Source organism: Thamnophis elegans, chromosome 11, assembly GCF_009769535.1.
Source record: "Thamnophis elegans isolate rThaEle1 chromosome 11, rThaEle1.pri, whole genome shotgun sequence".
Classification (NCBI taxonomy): domain Eukaryota; kingdom Metazoa; phylum Chordata; class Lepidosauria; order Squamata; family Colubridae; genus Thamnophis; species Thamnophis elegans.
Window position 1 is genome coordinate 66,780,995 of NC_045551.1, and position 13,296 is coordinate 66,794,290.

A 13,296-nucleotide genomic window follows, 5' to 3' on the forward strand; every position below is an offset into this window, starting at 1 on the left:
CTTTCTTTGAAGACATTTTGATTCTCATCCAAGATGTCCATTCTTCATATGTTTTAGCCTCCAGTCCCCTAATCATCTTTGTTGCTCTTCGCTGCACGCTTTCTAGAGTCTCCTCATCTTTTTTTTTTTTATATTGTGGCAACCAAAACTGGATGCAGTATTCCAAATGTGGTCTTACCAAGGCATTATAAAGCAATATTAACATTTCACGTGTTAATAATGTTAAGAGGACAAGGAAACTGCAAAAACGATTCAGTAAGTTCCAATGCTCTAAACCAGTGTTTCTCAACCTTGGCAACTTGAAGATGTCCGGACTTCAACTCCCAGAATTCCCCAGCAAATGCTGGCTGGGGAATTCTGGGAGTTGAAGTCCGGACATCTTCAAGTTGCCAAGGTTGAGAAACACTGCTCTAAACCCTGTTAATGACAATCAAAGCTGTGTACACACACTTGCGACAAGAATGTATACATTAATTTCATCAGGAATATATTCAGTGAGATTAGGGTATAGATTTATCATCTTAATCATTTTCCCTCTGTTGATTTATGCATGTCTTTCCCCCCCACCCCACCCCTAACATATTAGTCCCATCAACGCCAACTGAAGTACTTAATTTATTTTAATTTTGCATCATTTAGCACTCTGCTGGGGATCACTTTGTACTACTATTACCCATAGCTTCCTTCAATTTGTGTTGCTATTTTTAATGTTTCCAATCCTAATCAACAGATGCTGAGATTCCCTCACCCAATTAAATTAGGCTTCTTTGTCATAATTGTTGTGATTAATAATTATAATATCCTTCACAGAGAAATTCTTCCTCACCCATTTTATTGAAATGCAAGGGACTTGCTTATGGAAGCTTTCACGATTCCATGCCGGCAATCTGAAATTCAGCAATATATAAAATACTGAGTTATGTACTAGAATCTCCCACTCAGAATACCACAAAATGATCGGGGTTGGGAAAATGCAGAGAAGAGCAACCAGGATGATTAGGGACTGGAGTCTCCACGCTGTAGCAGCAATTACTTGGCAAGAACTAATTGTCTCCTGCAAACTCCACTCCCCTTTCGCTCCTCTTTATTCCCTCTGGGAGGGGCCATTCACCATCCACTTGAGCCTTCACTACCGAGTCGAGCCTTGTTCCTTAGCTGTTCCCAGAGTTCCCAGAGATATTGAGGCAGAGTGATGGCATTTGGGAAAAAAACTGTCCTTGTGTCTAGTTGTTCTGGTCTGCAGTGCCCTATAGCGTCATTTTGAGGGTAGAAGTGGAAACAATTTATGTCTAGGATGCGAAGGGCCTGTAGATATATTCACAGCCCTCTTTTTGACTTATGCAGTAGACATGATAAAATGTGTGAACATTTCCCCGTGGAGATCCGGATCTCCCCGTGGAGATCCGGACCCTTACTACCCTCCCGGCCTTCCGCAAAGCCACCAAGTCCTGGCTGCTCCAGCAGGCCGTGAAATATTCAGCCCCATGGAAATTGTGACTGTTGTGTTTTTTAAAGTGTTGTCTTGTTTATTTATCCCCTTCCCTTGTTTATTGTAAGCCTCCCGGAGTCCTTCGGGAGTGGGCGGCATACAAGACCAGTAAAACTAAACTAAACTAATTTCAATCCATCGATCAACTGAATTTATAGGAGTCCCAACTCCCAGTGACTCTGGGTGGTTTGCAAATCAATAAAAACTTTCAAACCAAGTCAAGAAACAAGAAACAAGATGCCAAAGGATAACAAGCTCAGATGGGGAGAAAGCAAAAGAAGAGAAAGCATCTCTTCCCCCTTTTTGCAAATGCAAATCTCAGAAGCCCCTGGAAGAGAAAATGATTATTTAACAAATAATCCCAAGTGCATTGGAAGACCTCAAATGCATCCCAGTCCCCATGGCAACATATTTCCTTTCGCTTTCCAAATGAGCAGCCCATTTGGAATTCTGCAGCAGGTGCTTCATCAAGAAAAACACTATCTCTGGACGCGGCAAACAAAAAGCAAAAAAAATAAACAAACAGAGCTATCAAGGGTTTAAGTTTGGGAGTCTGCTCCTTCAGAAGTGTCTTTTAAAGGTGGGCTAAGTCCAATATTCTTTATTTCAGGGTCTTTGCGTTGCACAAACATGGATGAAAATATGACAAGGCAGTCACTGAGATACTTCTGTCTGACCTTAAAGATATTCCAGTTGAAGAAAGCAGAGAAAGAAGAAATTCAATTCTCCTGTTGTAACATTGAGGAAGATGGTAAAGAGAAGCAGAGAGAAGGATCAGAAAAGCTTGGGAGACTATCTATCTATCTATCTATCTATCTATCTATCTATCTATCTATCTATCTATCTATCTATCTATCATCTACCTACCTACCTACCTACCTACCTACCTACCTACCTACCTATCTTCCTACTTACCTACCTACATACCTACCTACCTACCTACCTACCTATCTTCCTACCTACCTACCTACCTACCTACCTACCTACCTACCTACCTACCTACCTACCTACCTACCTATCCACGTACCTACCTACGTACGTACGTACCTACCTACCTACCTACCTACCTACCTACCTACCTACCTATCTATCTATCTATCTATCTATCTATCTATCTATCTATCTATCTATCTATCTATCTATCTATCCAGTGGTTCTCTGTGTGTGTGTTCCAGCATAACTCTGGAATGCCTTAAGCAATTTCAAAGTTGGTACACAGATGATTTACTCTCTGGAAAAAATATTTTGGGATAAGACACCCCTAAAACCCCTTGAGGTATGTGTTCTGTTAAGATACAGCCTCTTGTGTCTTAAAATGGCTTCTACTGTGCAGTGCAGTGGAGTTGTCATGGTAAGCTCTGATCAGTAAAAGTCCATTAAAGGTTACCAGAGACAATAGCAATAGCACTTAGACTTATATACCACTTTACAGTGCTTTCCAGCCCTCTCTAAATGGTTTACAGGGTCAGCCTCTTGCCCCCAACAATTTGGGTCCTCATTTTACCCACCTTGGAAGGATGGAAGGCTGAGTCAACCTTGAACTTGGTGCGATTCAAACTGCCAAATCGCAGTGAGCCGGCAGTCAGCAGAAGTAGCCTGCAGTACTGCACTCTCAGCACTATGCCGATGCGGCTCATAAGAACATATTTATTTTAACTATGATCAGATAAGCCAAATTTAGATTCTTTCCTTTTCTTTCTAACAATCTTGATCTTTAGTGCTTTGAAATAATGTCCTAGAACTTGCTGTCTTCTCTCTCCCCCCGCCGCCTTTTGTCCCTTCTCATAAAATTCCTCAGTCAACAAAACTTTTTATAAATCCAATATGGTAAAATAATCCAGGTCATTCATTGGTTTGCTATTTGTACGTCCCTTTTAATAATTACCACCATTTCTTTTTGAATATCCTGTAAAAATGAATATATGAATTTAATAAATGTGGATAAATCATAACAATTACATATATTAAAATATAAATTATAAATAAACCAATGTAATGTTGTTGTTATTATTATTATTAAGCTGGACAGTTTCTCTTGACAGCATAGGAAGTCACAAACAGGCATTCAGTAGACATTACTCAGATGAACTGATATAATTGTAGAAAAGCTAATTAAGTTGTAATGAAACAATTACAATGACCACTTTGTATTACAACTCTGTTTGAGGGGAACTTGAGATTTAAATATTCAATTTTTTTTTTTTTTGGTCATGTTTTGGAATACACTTGAAGAGTACTGTTTTCATCCATCTCTTTAAGGGTATTCCAGTGGGGATCAAATGGTGTACTCCGTTAGATTTAGGTAAATTCAACAATTAATCTCATAGAATTAAGTGATTGTCCTTATTTCTACATTTTTGTTTCCATAGGATGGATAGAATAGAACAGAAGAGAACAGAAGAGAAGAGAACAGTGTAGGGTAGGGTAGAATAGGATAATGAAGAACAGGATGGGATAGGATAGAAAAGGAGAGAATAGAATAGAATAGAATAGAATAGAATAGAATAGAACATAATATTTTGTTTGGACAAGTGTTATTAGACACATAAGGAATTTGTCCTTGGTGCAGAAGCTCTGAATGTACGTACAAAGAGTAATAACAATCATAATAATGATACCAATAAGAGGGAATAGTAGAGAAGATGAAAATAATAATAATACAGTCATACAACATCAGCAAATCTATTTAGACATAGAACAATATTATAATGACTTGCAAGCTAAACAACTTCATGTGAATATCCAACAAACAAATTGCATGCACTTTTTTTTTAAAAAAATGTTATTTTTCTACATGGATCAGCATAAGAGTCCTTTTGACAAACAAAGGATTGTATTTTACCCTACTCTCATTTTTAAATTGTTTGCTTGGAATTTTATTGGTAATATGTGTTTAAACCTGTACGCTGATTTGGCCTATAGCTGTGATGGCGAACCTGTGACACGCATGTTGGAAATGGCATGCAGAGCCATTTCTCCTGGCATGACAGCTGTACACCCATTGCTCTTCCGGGTTCTAGCACTAGGCCAGCATGTCTTCACACATGCGGGAGCACCAGAAATCGGAAGAGTAGCTCCCTGGCGCTGGGAACCTGAGCTTCCAGTTTCCGGCATCCACATCTCCACTGGTCACCTGGTCTTCCAGTTTCTGGCTCACATGTGTGTGCTGGAAACTGGAAGCTCAGCTTCCTGGTGGGTGCATGCATGCAGGGGATCAGTTCTTCCATTTTCTGGTGCTCCCTCGCACATGGGCACTCCCATTTTTGGCACTTGGTGCCAAAAAGGTTCCCCAACACTGGCCTATAGGCTAACCTATCTATATATACACTAACAAAGGAAGAAGGGAGGGAGGGAGGGAAGCAGAGGTGGGTTCCTACCAGTTTGCACCTGTTTGGTAGAACCGGTTCGTCAAATCTACCAAAACGGTTAGAAGAGGTTCCACCAGTGGACCCGGAAAGCAGGCCACACCTACAGAAGAGGTTCCAAACTTTTTTGAAACCCACCACTGGTCCTTGGATATGATTATTCTGCACTATCATGCTCCTATTTATAAAACTCAGTGCCTCTGTGAAAGGTAAGGATGACTACTGCGTTTGTGGTGCAATCAGAACATTGTGTGTGTTGAAGTTGTTTTAATGCAAACCAAAGATGCCTTTTAAAAAACAAGTTTACATCCTATTCTGATGCATGCCAGTGCTGTGTGTGAGGTAATTTAAGGTGGTTCTGACAAGTGTCGTCGGCATCTTTGTATCCGGTCCCATTGGCGGCAAGCCACTCTCATCCGGTCACATGGGCGGCAAGCCACTCCCACAAAGGAGGCCACACCCACAGAGTAGGTTCGAACAATTTTTGAAACCCACCACTGGAGGGAGGGAGGGAGGGAGGGAGGGAGGGAGGGAGGGAAGGAAGGAAGGAAGGAAGGAAGGTTCTTTTTATTCCAGGAAATGGTGCAACTTGGTGTTTTTTTCATTGCCCTATTAGAACTCAGGGAACAGTGATTGGTTCACTTTATTCCCTTCATGTTAATGTTCTAAGGTTACTATGGGTGAAAAAAAGATCACATCCTTGGATCCAAAATCACCTGGAAAGATTGAGAAATGGGGGAAAAAAATGGCTCGGAGTCATCACTTCGAGACAGAATTACCATATCTGAGACATTACAGTTTTACATTTTACAAATATAATTGGCGGCCTTTATGCAATTCAGAGGCGAGTGTAATTGCCAACCTAAGGCCTTTCGGAAGACATTCACTTTGTAGGATTTAATTGAGGACATTGTCTGCTGTCTCTGCTTGCACTTATTAGAGAATGTGTACCGTGCATTTCCCCCCCCCCAATATTTATTTCTATTGCTTTGTTTTCGTTCCTCTTGTAAATGCACATATTATTGGGTTCCGGCTTTAATTATAGGAATCCGTCCTGAGCACTGCATATGGAATATGAATCTGTGTGTAAGCATATAATTTAATGCTTTTAGGAATCAAGTTAATGCTATTCGAAGATCTGTAGTATTGTCTGGATGACCATCATACAGAACAGAACAAAAGGGAGAGGAGAGAAGAAGGGGGGAATGCATAAGCTCTTAGTGTACGTACGAACCAGAGTAATATAATCACAAGCCACCAGTAAGCAGTGGTGGGTTTCAGATCCGTTTGCAACTGGTACATTGCAATGGGCCCCGGCGTCCACCACATGGACAGCGTACACATTCATCCTTACCTCCTGCAATGCTCCACGACATCTCCACAACTCTCCAGCTGCTCAGCGGAGCATTGCGCGGGTGCCGTACGCTCCATGCCCATGCGCAGAAACACCAAATAGTTCAAATACAGGTAAGGATGGCATGCAGGCGGGTAGGCCCTCTGGAGCACCATATCAGAATGGTACCCAGTGCTCCTGGCAGGCATTGGTATGCCCGTACGGGGGGCGGGGGAGGTGTACCAGTTGTAACCCCCCACTGCCAATAAGGTAGTAGAAATGATGAGTTCACCCAAACTGGTAGTTGAAATCACGGGTGGGCCGCTCACCTGCTCTGGCTATATATTATGAAGGATCATCTAATTCTTCCCAGCGTGAAATTCCTTCCTTCCTTTCTTTCTTTCTTTCTTTCTTTTTTCTTTCTTTCGCTCTCTCTTTCTCTCTCTCTCTTCTTCCTTCCTTCCTTCCTTCCTTTCTCTCACTCTCTCTCTTCTTCCTTCCTTCCTTCCTTCCATTCTTCCTTCCTTCCTTTCTTATTATATATCACCGTACGCTCCATGCCTGTGTGCAGAATCACCAAATACAGGTAAGGATGGCATGCAGGTGGGTGGGCCCTTTGGAGCACCATATTAGAATGGTACCCAGTGCTCCTGGCAGGCATTGGTATGCCCGTACGGGGGGCGGGGGGTACCAGTTGTAACCCATCACTGCCAATAAGGTAGTAGAAATGATGAGTTCACCCAAAGTGGTAGTTGAAATCACCTGCTCCGGCTATATATTATGAAGGATCATCTAATTCTTCCTAGCGTGAAATTCCTTTCTTTCTTTCTTTCTTTCTTTCTTTCTTTCTTTCTTTCTTTCTTTCTTTCTTTCTTTCTTTTTTCTTTCTTTTGCTCTCTCTTTCTCTCTTTCTTTCTCTCTCTCTCTCTCCTTCCTTCCATTCTTCCTTCCTTCCTTCCTTCCTTCCTTCCTTCCTTCCTTCCTTCCTTCCTTCCTTCCTTCCTTCCTTCTTTTGTTTCTTCCTTCTAGAAAGGGCTAACTTAAGCCACCTGATATCTTGCATAAGGCATATTCACAAGGAAAGTGCATGCACAGAAGGCTGGGGGTATGCATAGTAGGGGTATGTGGACCCGTGTACGGATGGTAGCGTAATGTGAAACCCACCCCTGATGAGGAAGGCATAGGATTATTTTAATTATTTTGCTTTGTGTTGTATTGTGTTATCTTTTTTTATGTAAGAGGTGTAGAATGTTAGCACCCACCCACCTTCCTAGAAGAATGAAATATTTTAGGAAATATTGAAAAGGCAAAATATTTTCCCTAAAAGAGAAATAGAAATCTTAAGGGAGACAGAAACGCAGCCCCAGCTTCCTGCCCCCAGCAGATATTTGGCCATCCCCTGTGGAACGACCTCCCCGTCGAGATCCGTACCCTCACCACCATCCAGACCTTCTGCACAGCCCTTAAGACCTGGCTCTCCCATCAGGCCTGGGGATAGGTTCCCAATTTACCCGCCCGAGTGTTTGACTGTTGAATGCAAGTTGTGTTTTATTATTTTATTCTGTTCACATATTGTTTGTCTTTTGGTATTGCACCCCCTTCCCTGTGATTGTAAGCCGCCCTGAGTCCCCTCAGGGAAAAGGGCGGCCTATAAATCTTAATAAAATGTCTAAAATGTCTAAATGTCTAAATCCTATTGACAAAAGACATGACCCTCCAGGACATAATAGGATTATCTATCAGCAGAGCTCACCACACAGCACAAACACCTGGTAATATTGCATCACCCAGCAAGATTCAACCACGCCTGGGACACAGACAGCCTGCAAAGTTAATTGTGACCCTCACATAGCCCCCTGGGAATCCGACAGCCAATAGAATACCTGCCCTTGCCACAGGAACAGGAAGCTCAAGTTCAAAGCCCAAGAGGGGGTATAAATACCACTCACTCTCCACTCCATGTGGTCAGTTGCACCAGGAGCATGGGCTTAATGCAGTGGTGAAATTCAATTTTTTTACTACCAGTTTTGTGGGTGTGGCTTGGTGGGCATGGCTTAGTGGGCATGGCAGGGGAAGGATACTGCAAAATCTCCATTCCCACCCCACTCTGGGGCCAGGCAGAGGTGGCATTTGCCAGTTCTGTGAACTACTCAAAATTTCCACTACTGGTCCTCTAAACTACGCAAAATTTCCACTACCAGTTCTCCAAACTACTCAAAATTTCCACTACCGGTTCTCTGAGCTACTCAAAATTTTCACTACCAGTTCTCCAAACTACTCAAAATTTCCACTACCGGTTCTCCAAACTACTCAAAATTTCTGCTACCGGTTCTCTGAACTACTCACAATTCTACTGCCATTTCTCCAAACTACTCAAAATTTCCACTACCGGTTCTCTGAACTACTCAAAATTTCCACTACTGGTTCTCCAGAAGCTGTCAGAACCTACTGGATTTCACCCCTGGCTTAATGGTTCTGCTCCATTAAACCATCTTTCCAAGCAGCCTCCACGTTTCCAGTGTCTTTCTCCCCACTTGGAACTGAACCCAAATGGACATTTCATCCAACGGAGGAGATATTTGAAGTCCACAGCAGAGGCAGGAGTTAAACATAAGCTGCAACTAAGCCTGGTTTTCAGAATGAAATGCTATAAAACCGTTCACGTCCTCCCTGAGTTTGGCACAAAAATAGGAGCTTCAGATTGGTTCGCCTTTGTTGTTCTGCCAACAGTGTCAGGAACAGGAAGAGAAAAGCATATGTTGATATTTAGAATTTATCAAGGCCATTAGTAGGGTATGAAACCAAAATAAAACAGATGTAATGACGGTAATTAGGAAGACCAAAACACCTTCCTGAGTTTTGATAATTGCCCGTGTTTGCTTCAAAATTTAGGCATGTCTAAATTACCTTTCTGAACTCTGTGTTTTTTTTAAAATGCTTTGACACCCTCTGAGTAGAGAGCCTGAAGAAATCATGCAAACAGAATCTGCTTTCCTCTTTGTTAATTTTTCATATTACTAATGCAAAATATGTCCCAATTTAAAGAGGAATATAAAAATGTCTGTGACTAGGCTTGCGTTAAAAACGGTTAGATCCCTATTAAAACAGCACATTCTTCTCTGCTGATTAAATATATTAAGCAGGTTGTACAATATCAGTGATAAAGCGACAAAGGAGGGAAGGTTGATTATAGATATTGGCTAAAAGGGAGGGAGGGAGGGAGGAAATTTACTCAGAATTCCATTATTTATTCTTCATTATAATATTAATTCCCTCCCTACTTTGTAGATCAAACTACAGGGCGGGGCATAACCTTTTCCTAGGGGGTCACAGCAAGATCGACAGCAGTTTACAACTTCCGCGACACCTCATTTTAAAGCCCATAAAAAACTGAATTGAATGAGCTATTAAATGTTAAATTTGCTTTAAGAATGGCTGGAAAATTCGATTCGGAAGAACAAAGGATCATTGACAGAATAAAATGCATTGCCTTTCAAGAGGCTCGAATTTTTGGGCAATGACGTCTGGCCGGGAAATTCGCCAGATCTCAATCCGGCAGAGAACATTGGGGCCATAATTAAGGATGAAGTGGAAGCTCTGATGATTCAGGAGCAAGGTCAAAATCGATATTCGGTTGAAACTTTGAGAATGAATTTGGAAACTGTGTTGAAAAATCTGGAAAATCGAACGGAACTGTTTGAAGATTTGTTGTGTTCTTATCCACCTCGTTTGAATGCTGTTCGAAGGGCTAATGGTGGTCATACTGACTATTAAATCGTGTCAATAAACTCAGTTTTTGATGGGCTTTCGAATGGTGTATGAATTATTTGTGTTGTTATTACAAGTGTTGCTGTGACCCCCTAGGAAAAGGTTATGCCCCGCCCTGTATAGTAGTTCAAACCTTCCCATAGACAAACTAGCACCCACAGATTAGAAATTGCCAAGATTCCAAGTATTTTAACTTTTCTGTTTTTTTCTGCCAGAAAAAAGCAGGAAACAGAGGTAGAATCTTTGCAATTCTTTAGCAGTATTTAATTCATTATTACAGAAGGTTCTTCTTATGGAATTCCTACAAACTATTATGAAGGATCATCTAATTCTTCCTAGCATGAAATTCCTTCCTTCCTTCCTTCCTTCCTTCCTTCCTTCCTTCCTTCCTTTCTTTCTTTCTTTCTTTCTTTCTTTCTCTCTCTCTTTCTCTCTCTCTGTTCTTTCTTTCTTCCTTCCTTCCTTCCTTTCTCTCTCTCTGTTCTTTCTTCCTTCCTTCCTCCCATTCTTCCTCCCATTCTTCCTCCCATTCTTCCTCCCATTCTTCCTCCCTTCCTTCCTTCCTTCCTTCCTTCCTTCCTTCCTTCCTTATTATATATCACCAATCTCTTTGTCCAAAGTGATTCTGAGGGCTTTTTTAAAATTATGTATCTCAAATTGTATTTGGATCATTTCAGTCTATGTCATCTATAACTTTTTATACAAAACCAGTATAAATCTGGTGTGAACATTCTGTGATGATAAAAAGTCAGGTATGGCATTAGCCTTCTTTTTATTTGACATGAAATAGTATTCTGGCCTTTGATCTCTCCCTCTTATATGTGTTGTCTTATTCATTTCTTGGTTTATTTTTTAAAATCCATTTTTTGGGGGTAGCTCGGAATAAAATTACTTTTCTCATTGTCTAGCCAAACCGTGAATCTCTGCAATATCCAGTCTAATACTAGCAATCTTTACAGAATATTATGCTGCACTGATTTCAATAGGGAGTCTATCCCTCAACAAAGAGACAGTTGGGTTTAAAATGGGTAGTTTTAAAGTTACAACTTTCTGTGTCTCACTAGTCTGGAAATCAACCTTACTTAACAAGATTTATTTAGTTCCAAGCAGACAGACCAAAAGGATGTGGTGGCTCAGTGGCTAAGATGCTGAGCTTGTTGATTAGAAAGGTCGGCAGTTTGGTGGTTCGAATCCCTAGTGCCGTGTAATGGAGTGAGCTCGCGTTACTTATCCCGGCTTCTACCAACCTAGCAGTTCGAAAGCAGATTAAAAAATGCAAGTAGAAAAAAATAGGAACCATCTTTGGTGGGAAAGTCACAGCATTCCGTGTGCCTTTGGTGATGAGTCATGCTGGCCACATGACCAAGGAGACGTCTTTGGACAGCGCTGGCTCTTCAGCTTTGAAACGGAGATGAGCATCGCCCCCTAGAGTCAGGAACGACTAGCACATATATGCGAGGGGAACCTTTACCTTTGCAGACAAATGGAGGACTGAGATATACACCTTAAATTTTCATAGGCACTCACAAAATAATTACGTTCAAATAAAACTGAAACCCAGTGCATTGAAACCCAGTGTATTGCAGATAATCCTTAACTTACAACAGTCTATTTTGCCCTCTGGAACGATCTCCCCGTGGAGATTCGGACCCTCGCCACCCTTCAGGCTTTCCGTAAAGCTGTTAAGATCTGGCTATCCCAGCAGGCCTGGGGCTGTTGAGTTCCACCCCTCCTCGAACTGGTTGTGCTTGTTGTGACTTTTAAATTGTTTTGTATTGTTGTTCTGTTTTTGTTTTACTTTTTTGTATTTGTTCCCCTCTCTTCTGGTTTGTCAGCCGCCCTGAGTCCCTCCGGGAATAGGGCGGCATACAAGTCGAATAAACCACCACTAAACCACTAGTGACTATTTGAAGTTACAACACTGTAAAAAGGGACTGATGATCATTTTTCACACAACTTCTGTAATATCCCCCATGGTCACATGACCAATTTTCGGTTTGGCTTGTCAACTGGCTCATATTTATGACAGTTGCAGTGTCCTGGGGTCACTTTACAACCGTGTTACTGACTGAACAACAGCAGTTATTCCCTTAATAACTGTGTCGAGAACTGGATTGGATTGGATTGGATTTATTACATTTATATGCTGCCCTTTTCCCCGAAGGGGACTCAGGGCGGCTCACAATTCAGTCAGGGAAGGGGGGTACAGACAAGGGGATAAAAGACGAACATAACAATACAAAATTTTAAAAAACACACAACAACCATACCATTCGAGAAGGGGGGCAAAAGCTCTTTAGCCCCAGGCCTGTCGGAACAGCCAGGTTTTAAGGGCTTTGCGGAAGGCCTGGAGGGTGGTGAGGGTTCGAATCTCCACGGGGAGCTCGTTCCAGAGGGTCGGAGCAGCCACAGAGAAGGCCCTCCTCCAGGTAGTTGCCAGTCGGCATTGGCCGGCGGATGGAATTCGGAGGAGGCCTAGTCTGTGGGATCTGATCGGTCTATTGGAGGTAATTGGCAGCAGGCAGTCTCTCAAGTACCCAGGTCGCAAAAGGGTCAAAATTCATTTAGCAGCTATCTCATTTAGCAACAGAGGTTTTGGGCTCCATGGTGGTCGTACGTCAAGACCTATCTGTATTCTTAAAAAAAACAAAACAGTTTGAAAGTATTTATAATTACACCAAATCCTTTTTCACACCCAGACAGATCAATACAGAATGGAATACAAAGAATTAAAAACAGGATGGTTGGATGCAGTGATTCTGAAAAAAGAAGCTACCGTATTTTTCGGAGTATAAGATGTACCGGAGTATAAAGCAGACCAAGATTTTGAAGAGGCAATTTTTTTTTTTTAAAAAAAAAGGTTTTGCACTCTGCAGACCTACCAAAAACGGCCCTTTTTTTTGTGAAAATGGGCCCACATTTTTTTTTTCAAAAAAAGGGGGGGGCATGAATAGCCTTTAGGAGGCTTGTAGAGTGCACCTGGGCGTGGCACGACAAAACTGCGCTCGTCAAAATAGTGGTGATTAAACCGCGTCGCTAAAGCCGCGACGTCATCACCACACGTCATCACCGCCGTGACAACAGCGCGGCGACAGAAGGGCGCTTTAAAGCCGATTTAAATTAAGGTAAATGTTAGGATTAGGTTTAGGGGTTTGCTATAGATCCAGATCCCCCCCCAAAATGGCCTGTTTTTTGCAAAAATGGGCATGTTTTTTGTCAAAAAAAAAGGGGCATGCATAGCCTTCGGGATGCTTATAGAGTGCTCCTGTGGGCTGGGGGGGGCAAAATTGAGCAAAACTCGGCCTATTTTCCACTCATTTCTGCCCTCCCCAGCCCCCAGA